We start from the raw sequence: 13582 nt of genomic DNA on the forward strand, positions 1-13582 counted from the left end.
GTAAATACATGCGTTGTAATGGTACTTCGTTGTAATGGATCCTGCGTTGTAAAAATTGCGTGGTAATGGTAGTCGTTGTAAAAGTATGCGTTGTAACTTCATACATCCAATGGTACTGGTCCTGTTGGACCACAGAGGCAGCTTCTCCAACCTGGTGAGAGGCAGAACGTGCCACATCACCGAGGCCCTTGCAGTTGTCCAGTATAAGATCATCTTTAATATTAACTAATGCATTAGCAGGAACAGCAGGGTGCCTCATCACATGACCCATGATTACTTCATGAGGTGACAATCCTGTCCTCCTATCTGAAGTACTTCTCTAAATCATCAACGCAAGAGGCAATGCATTTGGTCACTTCAGAGAAATAGAAGCATACACTTTCACCAATCTGTATTTCAATGTGCCATTGATCTGCTCCACCAATCCGGAAGCTTCCAGTCGGTAACAGCAATGAAGCTTCTGCTCAACTTGTAATGCTGCACTTTACATTTTTGGACCTTGTTGATCAAATGATTTCCAAGGTCTGACTCAATAGAAGCCGGAAATTCGACTCTCGGAATCAACTCCCTTAGCAGCAATTTTGCCAAGGCCTGCTGCTGTTTCTAGGAATAGGATAAGCGACATCCCATTTTGAGAAATCGCATACAATGACCAAAACATATCTCAAACCGTTGCATAGGGGCATCTCCATAAAGTTAATTTGCATCTCGCTAAAAGGACCAGCAGATTTACCAATGTGACTCATGAAAACCTGTCTTCTTCTTTCTGGGTTTTGTTACTGACATAACACATGATGATATAGCGTCTCTGCAGTTACTCTAATTCTGGAATTGTACGACTGCTGGAAAAGACGCATCATTGCATGTCTCCCAACATGTGCAGGACCATGATAGTGCCTTGCCATTGGTGACAATAAGCTGTCAGGCAATACTGGTCTGCCATCAACTTAAACCCACATGTTGTCTTCCCTTTTGGTACAACCTGCTTGCAGCCAACCCTGCTGTTCTGCTTCTTTCACCTTATCCTGTAGTTTCCTAACCCACTTCCATATGTCTAAGGCTGATAACATCAAAGTACAATTTGTGACGTCCGATGTGTTTTTCAAGATCTCTTCATTAAATGTGTGCACATTCAAAGCACCATATCTCGCTATCTCATCTGCATAATGGTTGCCGGCTGTAACATAGTCAGTACCATGTCAATGCGCAACACATTTCAAAACAGCAATTTGGGTGGCAATTGTAGGGACTGCAAAAGGTTTCTCATGCACCATTTCTAATGGGCAAACCAGAAGATGTCATGAACCCACGCTGTGACCATAATTAGTTGAAGTCATGTACGGCTCCAAAGCCGTACGGACTATCAGTATAAATTGTAACTCAAAGCTATTCTGAAATGGTGCATGCTCATGTCAGAGCCATGAGCTCTGCAACGTGCGCAGAATACACAGTTTTCAGAATTCCTTCATTGTCTCTCAAACAGGAACCATCAACAAACTACACATGATCAGATTCAGGCAGTGGCTCGTATCAGGATGTGGCTTTGTACACAACTCATTCACATCCAAGCAATCACGCTCGGCTTAATCAACCACATTTGTATTTCCATGCAATGGCATCAAGGTAGCTGGGTGTAATACTATACATCTCTTCCGAGTCACATTCTCTGACCCCGACACAATTTGCTCATATTTTGTTAACCGGCTATTGGTCAGATACTGTGTTCGCGTACGAGCCAACAGTATCTCCACTGAATGGGGCACAAATACTGTCAGTGATTGACCCATAAAAATGCTTTCACACTGTTCAAGACTCACACACCTTGATGAAACCGCTTACAGACACACAGGCAAAGCAGCCACAGCAGGATTGAGTGTCGCTGAAAAGTAGGCAATAGGCCTACAGTTGCTTTCATGCATTTGTGTCAATACTGAAAGAGCGCAACCTTCTCTCTCACTTCAGAACAATACAAAGCACTTATTATAGCCAGGCATTCCCAAAGCCGGTGACCTGCAAAGGCACTGTCGCAGCTCTGTGAAGGCAGTCATGCAATTGTCATCCCAGGGTACCTGATCTGACACATCTGTGTGTGTCAATCTCTGAGGACATTTTGCTGTAAAAAAAAAAGTTTGGAATTCATTGTCTGCAAGAGCCCACCATTCCTAAGAACATGCGGACTGCCTTTTGGGTAACTGAGGGATTCATGTTAATAATTGCTAAGATTCTTTCCTGTGACATTTTTCTTGCTCCATTCTCAATGTGATACCCTAAGTACAGGACTTCAGATTAGCAAAATATATCTTAGTCAGAGAAACATTAAGTCCCTTTTCTGAAAGATGATTTAACAAGGCAGTAGTGTTGGTTTTACAAGCTTCTCCTGTAGTTGACACCACCAACAGGTCATCAATGTATTGAACTAACACTGAGTGAGTCAGAATTTTCAAAGATTCAAGATTCATTTTGAGTATCTTACTAAACATTGAGGGACTTTCCGTATACCCCTGTGGGACTCCGCACCTTGGCAAAGCATGACTGCCGAATAGGAAAGCGAATACAAATTGTCAGTCTTCATGCAATGGAATCGGAAAGAAGGCCTGACATAAGTCAATGACTGAAAACTATTCGGCCTCACATGGAATCTAAAATACAATCTGTCCCATGTTATTCCCTTGAGACTGTGCGTAATCCATATTCTGCATCTGATTTCCCATATTATTTAAAACAGACTTACACTTGCATCTCCAATTTCTCTGGATTTGTCTTTTTCAAAAGCTACACCTCAATATCCATTCCAGGATCTACAGGATTACCACAACTTCTTCCTTGTGATGGAAAATTCTGCTGCTGAAAACCATTAACACCCTGTATCATTGGAACGTGATTATGACCTCTCTGTGCCTGTCAAAACCCATCTGATTTTGTCCTTTCTGCATCACCTTTATCTGTGCAATAATTAATTTCTCCCTGAGTTTCTTGTGTCTCATCTCAATATCGTCTGCACAATGTTTTGCAAAACACAGAATTATGTCAACTGATTTACTCTGTCAACAAAGTATTTGCTGTCGGATCATGTTGGAAATCTCAGGTCTCAAACCGATATCAAACTTGAAGAAAAATTGTTCCACATCTCTCTGAAATAGAGTCTGATCCACTATACTCTTTGAAAACCGGCACTAATCTCTCATAAAAGGCATGTACTGACTCTTTCAGCTCTTGAGTTATGCTGTCATTCTACATCCAAACAATTTCTTTTGGGGAAATCTTAGTCTTCAGGTAAGTTATTACCTGTTGATATTTCCTCATTACCTCTGGTGTGCAGCTGTTTTAGAATCCCTTTCTGGTTCTCCCTCTGGCCAACCCACAGTAATCTTACATTCAGCCCACAAATCTGCTTGAACCACAATTTCAAATAAAGTATTCAAATCAATCCACAAAACCTTTGACATTTTCACAAATTGTTCAACCTGCCTGCACCATTACAGTAGCTTTTCTCTCAATTTAGGGAAATCATTTGTAAATGACAAAAGTTCTTGTTTATTCCATGGTACATGGATATAATCCTCCTCCAGGTACTTCTTTCATAAGGAGCATGGGCACGTCCCCTCTTCTACCACCAGAAAGATCATGTAGTCACTCCACCCTTACTCACTTTGTTACCTTCTTTTTCAACCATATGCCTTCCCACTTTTCTCTTTCCCCTCATTTTCTGATTAATGGCATTAGTTGTTTTATCTGTAATATTTTCCTGGTGCTCTCATATTTTCAATGTCCTTGCCAGAAAAGTCCATGCTGCAAGATTTTAGCAAAATCCATACATTTCGAATATCTACACCATATTTCTGAGCCAATCCAAACAATTTTTCATAAATTACATTTGCTCGTTGTGCAACATTTTTACAGAGAAGCAATACTTCCTTGTCTTGATATATCTCTAATCTTGTTGTACTAAGGGTTCCATGAATCATCTCTTCTAATTCAACTTTTAATCGGGTCACATCCATAAGCGGTTTAAATCTCTAAACTGGATTTTGAACTGAACTTGGTCCTGCAACAGTGTGGAATGGACTGGACTAGAAACTGAAGGTTGAGATGGAACTGAATTTGTAGCTGACGCTGGAACTGAAACATTGCAGAACTCTGATTATTCGGGGTACTGCACCTTTAAGTGATTCATTAAGTTCCTGAAGAGTAATCTCTGATTGCTCCGCTATACTATTAAGTTTGAGCTTCCAGGCTGTACATTTAATACCGAGGTATCTGGAACTGGAACCCATTGGCACAGTCATATCAGAAACATGAAAATTCATTTCAGGGGGTCTACCCGGTTTGGGACAATAGAAAGGTGGAAACCGCTGCACCATTCTTTGCACCATGTCAGCTTGCATCTGATTAGGGATAACATTCACAGCAACAGCATTATTAGTCAAGTTCAGAACCATGGGTGTGTGAATTAGTGATTTCACTGTCAAGTCTGAAGAACGTCTGTGTACTGTACTGTACTTCAAGCATCAAAGGAGCATTCAGTCCATCAGGTGTACTCATTTGCATCAGGTTTCTATCTGGTATCTCATTATAAGGTGCTGGGCGATTTAGTAATAAATCACTCAGAAGTTCATCATCTTTGTCATTCTCTTCTCCCTCTTGCTCTCTATCAGATGTGTCTGTCTCTGAATGCGTTATTTTCTCCTTTCTCTTGCCCTTGCTTCTTCCCCAACCTCTAACACCAGATACAGTTGTGTTCCGAGTATTATGTCTGCTCTCCACATTTTCTGTTGATCATCCCATCTAGCTTTTGCGTGGGATCCATGGTTCTCCTATACTTTCCTTGATATTTCTCTCTATCTTTCTGTTGAGCAAAATGTTCCCAGGTATTTAAAGCCTCAAGAACAGTGGGCCTAACAGGCTCTATCATTTTGTATATTCTTTTCCATAGATTCTCTAAAATTCTCAAATAAATGTTCCATAACGAGGGAACTGTAATTCCTTATCCTTCTCAGTAAGTGTATGCCAAAACTTGAGCCACAGACATGGATGTAATCCTTTGTCCGTCGTGACAATTTTTCCTGGCGTACTCTCAGGCGGTACCTCTACCTTCGGTTTTAGAAATGTAGTCTCAATTCAATTCAATTCAATGCCAGCTTTATTAGCTGTTTGTAAAAAAATCATAAAAGCATACAAATAAAAACACATCTATATTACATGGTTGAAAGGTGCATAGAATAATATTAGTACCGATTACTCAATAATACAACATTTAGTTCCAAAATTATCCATAATTTCATTTCCACGTTAGCTGTCCAGAGAGACCATTAATTTACAGCCAACTCATACATGCAAGATCAGATTTAGATACACCACTCTCAAGACCATGCTGTAGAAGTAAATGACAGCAACAGGAAAATCTAACCTCCTAAAGAAATTAAGTCTAAGGAGGATTATGCAAACCCAAAGCTCTGCAACAGCAATACAAAACGAGGTAAAACCTGATGTTCTGTCAGAGCTCAATAATTCTCCCTACAACACATTTAAATCACTAGGAAACAGCACAGTTCAATTGAAAGAACCACTGGGCTAACAAATAGACTTGGACAGAGATTTGATTATTTTGGTTATTGTATTAAAGATGCAAAGTTCATTGCGTCAAGTAATTTCCTGAGAAGTTCAGTTAAGAATATCACAGCTTTAAAACAGTACAAAGCATATAAGCAGGCTTTCTCAAATTAGAAATAGCTACAGAGTTACAGAGTCCAACCATGAGGGCAGCTGGATAGTCCATTGTCTAACAGCTCAGGGCCTAAGAAAATGGAAAAAGAGATTCAGGATTAAAGTTAATTTAAGGCGAGTTCATCAGCATACCCAAAGAAATAGGGGAAATGGAGAAACTGAAATGGGTCGGTGTTAGACCCGGGATCTCTGGTGGGCTTGCATAGGTACCTTAGGCCAAATAGGGACCCGCGTTTCCACGTCAGGTAAAGGAAGGTCACCTTCTGAGATAGCCCCCCTTAACCCCCTTGGTAGCTTGGCACCGGCAGTCAGGCTTATCTTCAAGGCAAATGTGTAAAGTATTTCAAACCACGCTCACAGCAACCCAATGATGACACAACAAATACACTCAACATTAGTTTTATAAAAACGAGTATACATTTTATATAAAAAATATACGATAGGACCACACAATATAAATCCAACATATGAATATGTGTACTATCTCTCCTGGCCGGTTGTTAGGCCAGCCAGCACTTATAAGTTCTGGTGATAATAATGAGCACTTCAACATTCCACTGTAATCCTAATATCATGTTATGCAGTTCGTAATGGATTCCAGGTGCACGATACAAGGCAATCCTCATGAAGGTCTCACGCTACACGCTGCACACGCACACAGCGTCGATGAGACTCACTTTGATTCCGGTGCACACGATAACAGGATAATCCTCACGAAGGGTTGAGGCTGCAAAAATCACACGCACACACCGTTGCTGATCCTTGCTTGGACTCCATGTGCCCACAATCATAGGGCACACCTTACGAGGGTCTCAGGCTGCAACAAGCACATGCACACAGCGTCGCTGAGAATCTCTTGGAAACATTTGTGTTCCTGTGTTTCCGCAACAGGCAGCCAGCTCACCTCGGGCCCTTAGGGATAAGTTACTTCAGGGCACAGCACATAACAAGGTCCCTTTAGCCTTTCCTTGGTTAAAACAGCAAATTGTAGGCCAGCCCCAGAACACACAGCAAGGGTTAGTCATTTCCTTCAGTCTCTTCAGTTGTTTCTTCATTGGCAACGGTTCCTCTTGACCACAAAGTAGCTCCAGTCTTGTTCAATCTTGATCAAGTCATTCTCCAAAGCTGAGGGGCTTCAGCTCTCATACTTATACCCCTCAATGGCTTTGAAGTCTTTGTGTTCAGGGGGGCACTGACCCCTGTTCAAACCAGTTCTGGGTGCCTCCCTGCCAGTGACACCTTCTTCCTTTGATTAGTGAGGGTCTGGATTCTCAATCACTCAGCAGGAGATGGGACAATTGTTTTATAGCAGCAACTCAGGCCACTTCACCTCTAGGGGCTACTCCTCACCCTACACGCCAGATGCAGGTCTGCCTGTTGCTGTCTCACCTCCTCCCCTGGGTCAAGACATTCCCCAGATCCTATTACTTTCAAATCCAGATGGTCAATCCACAACCAGGCAGAGACACAGAAATATTAGAGCACAAAAACCCAGTCACTTCTAAAAGAGTGGCTTCTAAACACACAATGCAAAAACCACCTTCATAAAAAGATGTGTTATTACATTGCGAGTTCAGGTACAATAAACTTCATCCCTCATATCTTAAGACTTTGGGAAGATAGGCTGAAAAACATATTACACAGCCTTCCCATTTTATCCTAGGGGCAAGATGGCCTTTCAACAGTGAAAAACAAAATGAGGATTATTTCACTGTCAGGACATGGTACACACCTTGGTACATGTCCTACCTTTCACATGCACTTCACCCTGCCCAGAGGGTACCCTGGACCTACCATAGGGGTGTCTTATGTGCATAGAAAGGGAAGGGTAATGTCTGGCAAGTGGGTGCACTTGTCAGAACAACATGGCAGTTTAACAAACTGCGTGCAGACACTGCAATGCCAGGCCTGAGTTCCTTTTATAAGGTACTTGAGTGGGTGGCACAATTAGGCTGCAGGCCCACTAGTAGCATTTGCACTACCAGCCCTGGCACACATAGTGAACTTTACTAGGGACTTTACTAGGAAGGCAAACATACCAATCATGGACAACCAATTACCATTACACTTTATACAGGGAGCACCTGCACTTTGACACTGTTTAGCAGTGGCAAAGTGTCCAAAGCCTTTAGATTGGCAGAACAAAATCTATCACAGCACCAAAAATAGAGGAGGTAAAGGCAAAAAGTCAGGGGTAATCAAGCAAAGAAGTGCCAGGTCTAACAGTCAGCAAACAAGGTTCAGTCCATCAGCCACACACTATAATATCGACCACATAATCCAGAGCAAGATAAAAGTTAATGAAAAAAACGATCAGCATAGCATCTGGGTCTGGAGTAGGAAAAATCAAAATAGTGGTGACCCTCCTTTGGGGTTTCTTCTTTTATAACTTTTTTTATAATATCGTCCCAGTGAGGTGGCATCACACCTCCATCTAAATACTATCACATGTCCATGCCATGTTCTCATTGTGCCACCTTAGACACTTGAAACATTAAGATGGTTTCCCATGCTAATCATGCGAAACAAAATATTGTGAGTCTACATAAGCCTAGTTCAGTAGAAAAGATACAAAGTAAACTGTCCAAAGCAAAGCTGAAATTCTATTCCCACTGGAATATTTAACGGTGCACACTGAAGACATGTATGTCTTCAAGGCTTGAAAAAATAGTAATGGAAAGAGTCGTGGCATATATCCTCAGGATCCCTAAAAAGTAGGGGATATATCACGGCAAGAGCGATGAACCAGATATTTAGATTTTTTGGTTGTAGAATAGAACTTCAAGATACTTTCCAATGTTGAAAAGTTCAAATGTATTCGGCGCGTTAAAAAGTAACTATAGTTAGGTCTATACAATTTTGAAGTTCAACAAGCCCAAAAACTTGCTGGCCGGAGAATTTCTCCGGTTGGAGTAAGACGCGTCTCTACATGCCTGGCTCTATACAGCAGGAACCCTGATGCTGTACGTCGCTCTGACCGTCTACGCATCACAAGAGCCTATACTTCAAAATTGGATAGACCAAACAATAGTTACTTTTCAACACGCCGAATACATTTGAACTTTTCAACATTGTAAAGTATCTTGAAGTCCTATTCTACAACCAAAAAATCTAAATATCTGGTTCATCGCTCTTTCTGTGATATATCCCCTACTTTTGAGGGATCCTGAGGATATATGCTACAACTCTTTCTTTACTATTTTTTTTTGCCTTCAAGAAGTCGTCTTGCGACAACACACGTGTTGGTAGTCTGCATCAATAATACCTACTTCGTGTCAAAATAGCCAAGAATATATATGTCTTCTTGTTCTTCCTTTGTACTTGGATGACTACTGTTTCCATTAAGATACACTGAATGGTGCTTTATCTATTATTAAAATAACTGACAACAAGGTCAGTAGTGAAACGTAATATTGGCTGTGCTCTGTAACTAATTAATAACTGGTCTAAGTCAGTGGAGTTTGTCCTTCATGGACAGAGGCCCTGTCTTCCCAAAGAATGCGAGGCACAAGTAACTACGGATGGGTTCCGCTATCTTGGCATCTATGTTACCACAGATCAGGCTCTCTTTCAGGTCAGCAATCTATAAAGTCCCATGTCTTGACTTAAAAATGATGTCTAACACTGGTGATCACTTCCCCTCTCCCTCCTGGGAATAGCATCACTATTTAAAATGATGGCACTACCACGATTTCTATACCTACTACAAAATACACCATTCCCAAATCCAGATGCATATTTTAAATGGATAGACAGTGCTGTTCGAACCCTAACATGGGATGGGGGCTCCCCACGAATCACACTCATCAAATTTGACCTGGAGCTGTTATGAGGGAGAAAATGCACTGCGCAACATCCAAACTTATTTTAGAGAGCTCAGCTGGCAACTATAAATCAGTGGGTTTACCAAACAGTATCTAAATAGGCCTATCAGATGGATCGGCTAGTTCTCCAACTGAGGGGATACCTCTGAGCTTCATATACCGACCCTTGGCACCTCCCACTGGGGGGGCCACAGCTCTTATAGTCTGTGTATGGCACTCAACTCTCTCCACGCTAGTATGGAAGAATACAATTACCAAGGGAATGGCCTTATGGGAATCCGAACAACTAGGAGTAATGTTTATATTTAGGCAACTTGTATAGCGCGCAAAAACCCTGGAGTGTCTCGGCCCTTCAGGAGTAATTCAAAGGATAAACGAAGAGAGTGGGGACTACTGGCTGAAAAGCCAGGTCTTTAATTGTTTCCTGAATATAATAAGTGTAGGGCTAGTTTTAATGAGGAGTGGAAGGGTGTTCCAGAGTCTTGCAGTAGCGACAAGAAAACGTCGGTCTCCCCAGGAGGCTTTCTTGGTGCGTGGGACCGGAAGCAGGTGTGCTGTGGAAGAGTGTAGAGGTCTATTGGGGGCGTATAGGCTTAGTGATTGCTTTAGGAACTGTGGTTCAGTGTTGTTGATTGCCTTGTATGCGATGCACAATGCTTTGAATTTGGTCCGGCTTTTGATGGGCAACCAATAAAGTTGGTGGATGATGGTTCAGATGGGTTGGAACCTAGGGGTGCCTAAGATTCTGGCTGAATAATTTTGGACCAACTGTAGCTTATTGAGGACTTTCTGTTGAGCATTGAGCAGAAGTGTGTTGCAGTAGTCTATTTTAGAAAGTATTAATGTGGAGATCATGGTTTTGCCTGCAGAGAGTGGGAGGAAAGGCAGTATTTTCTTTATTTTTTTTTAGTGTGTAGAAGGAGGAGGAGACAACCGCATTGGCATGATGAATAAACAAGAGTTTATCATCAAACCGGATCCCCAGGTTTCTGACTTTCGTGACGGGTTTTGGTGGGGGACCTAACTTGTTAGGCCACCATGTGGGTGACCTGTGTGCGGTGAGGGATCCGAAGATCATTACCTCCGTCTTATTGGAGTTTAGGTTTAAGCAATTGCTCATCATCCATGATCTGATGGCTAGCATTCCCTCCTGGAATCTTGCCGCAACAGCTTCACCATCATTATGGACTGCTAGCACCAGTTGGGTATCGTCGGCATATGAAGTTAGCCTCATCCCATGTGTTTTCATAATCCTGGCCAAGTCCGACACATAGATGTTAAATAAGGTCGGACTTAGCGAGGATCATTGGGGCACCCCACATGGGAGGGTGAACACTAGGGAGTAGAAGTTGCCTATTTTAACAGAATAGGTACGGTCAGCAAGGAATGAGGCTAGAAGGGCCCTTGCAGTGTAGTTGATGCCAAGGGAAGAGGCACGGTCGATGAGAGTGGCGTGATCGACCGTGTCAAAGGTAGCGGACAAATCCAATAGTATGAGGACTGCTGCGCCGCCTTGATCCAGGATCATCCTGATCTCGTCTGTTGCCTTGATGAGCACTGTTTCGGTTCCGTGGCCCTTTCTGAACCCAAATTGAGTGTCATCCAGGAGGCGATTCTGGTCGATGAACTCGGATAATTGCCTATTCATTATTTTTCCAAAAATCTTTGATGGAAAAGGAAGGCAGGCAATAGGTCTGTAATTTTCCGAGGCTGGGGGGTCGAGGATAGGTTTCTTGAGCAGAGGTTTTATGATAGCTTTTTTCCAGACTGAGGGGTAGCTGCCTGTGCGAAACGTTGAGTTACAGAGGTTGATGAGAGGAGAGGTTATAGATTGAGGGATGATTTTTAAAATGAATGGTGGGCAAGGGTCAAGAGGGGATCCGGATTTTATAGAGGAAATTAGTTCTGAGATCTGCTCATGGGAGGGTTGGTTAAAATTAGAAAACGTAGGGGAGGTAGAGTCAGTGGGAGGGTGGGTATTAGTGGGTTTGGGTTTAGCCAGAGAGGCGAAGGTGGAGTAGATGGAAGTGACTTTGTCTGAGAAGAAGTTGACGAGGGAGTTACAGAGGGTTTGAGAGGTGTCTGCATTGGGACACACGGGGGGGGTAGATACTTTGTTCACTACCTTAAACAGCTGTTTGGATGAGTTTTGAGCAGATTCTATCTGGGTTAGATACAAGTTGCTCTTTTCTGTGATGATCAGCTGTTTATATTTGGCTAGTGCTTCCTTGTATATTATTTTGTCCTGGGTGTAGTAGTTTTTGCGCCAATGTCTTTCTAGATTTCTACAGTGTTACCTTTGGAGTCTGAGCTCCTCTGAAAACCAGGGGGCAGAGGGGGTGATCTGATTAGTGAAGATGGTCTTAGGTGGTGCCACAATGGTAAACGCTCTATGTAGCCACTGTGAGTAGTTATTGGATGCTAGTTCCGGGTCAGTGGTGGGAGTATCTTGAGTGTTGGAGAGGGTAGTTGTGAGGAGGTGGATGTCAATGTTTTTCCATGCTCTAGTGTGATTGGGGGTGCGAGCGGTGGGGTGAGGGAGGTTGGAGTTTCGGATTTGGACAGTCAAGAGAACTGCCGCGTGGTCTGTCCATTCAAGGGGGATGATTGAGGAGAGGGTTATCTTGCTGTTGTTGGTGAACAGACCATCGAGGGTGTGTCCTGCGAGATGAGTAGGTTTAGTCACTAGCTGAAGGAGTCCTGCTGCTTGAAGGTCAGTTATGAGGAGAGAAGTCTCTTTATCATTGAGGGATTCTAAATGGAAATTGAAATCTCCTAGAATAGTATAGTCGGGGGCTCCTGCTATAGGCTCTATTAGGCTGTCTAGTGCTGCCAGAAAGTTTGTTCGAGGGCCTGGAGGGCGGTAGATAAGGGTGCCTTCAAACGATTGGTTATTGGAAAGGAAGATAGAGAAGCTAAGCGCTTTACAGACTGGGGAGTCTAAGGTTTCTCTTTTGGTTGGATAGAATTCTCGATGGATAATGGCTAAGCCACCTCCCTTTCTGATCGGTCTGTCTTGTATGAGTACACAATAGCCCTCTGGCAAAGCAGCACAGAAATACGCTCCTGAGGAAGGGTCAGACCAAGTTTCAGTAATGAAAAGGAGGTCTAAGTTATGGCTCGTTAGTAGCTCTAGGATTTCATATTTGTGCTTATGAACAGAGCGTGCATTTATGAGAGCGAATGTGATGTAAGAGGGGAGGGGGGCTGGGTGGTGGGGGTGAGGGGAAGGGGGTGGGAAGGACGAGCCCAGTTTGAAAGTGCAGACGGGACAATGTGTAGGGTGTTTATTCTTTGTGGAATCGAACATAAGGCGGGAACAGTGGAGGATCTTGGTGGTGTTGTAAAGGTCTCTAAGCTGGGTAGGGGAGTAGGCTGTGATTTTGCTGCTTGGTGATGGGGTGACAGATCCAGGGGGGCCCTCGGCCCGGTCCCGGATGGGCGCAGACAGGCTTGCCTTTGGCGCGCCCGCTGCGTACGTCCGCTGCGTGCGTCCGCTGCGTGCGTCCGCTGCACGTAGGGAGAGGCATGGTCCTTTTATGGTGGTGGGGGTGAGCAGCTAGACTGCTAACCTCCGTAGTTATCAGAAGTGAGAGTGGGACACTTCCGGCTCTGACGATCTATCCCTCCACTCAATCTGAAGGATCAGTGGTGGACCGGGGAACACGCCAGGGCATGAGAAGAGGTGGTAAGGTTTTAAAAAAATTAAAGTTGCTTGTAGGAGTTTAAAAAATGCAGAGTGAGTAACGTTCACGTTAAAAACCGCTGGGAAGCCCTTTAACAAGGCGCTTCCATTCACGATCAAAGGTGCTAATTAAGTTAAGTTACCTCTGCTGGGGCGGGGGCATTGCCCAAGTGTGCTTGTAGTCCGTGATGGAACGACTGGTAAGGATGCCCTTTCCCTGGCGCTTCATGCCCCTTGACTGCGTGGTCTTCGAGTTAAAATCAATGAATTATCATCCAACTGTGTTGTGCTCTGGCAGCTTTTTTATGCTGGTGGAGGTGAGCAGCTAGACTGCTAACCTCCGTAGTTA

Source organism: Lissotriton helveticus, chromosome 5_1 (genome assembly GCF_964261635.1).
Source record: "Lissotriton helveticus chromosome 5_1, aLisHel1.1, whole genome shotgun sequence".
NCBI classification, from domain to species: Eukaryota; Metazoa; Chordata; class Amphibia; order Caudata; family Salamandridae; genus Lissotriton; species Lissotriton helveticus.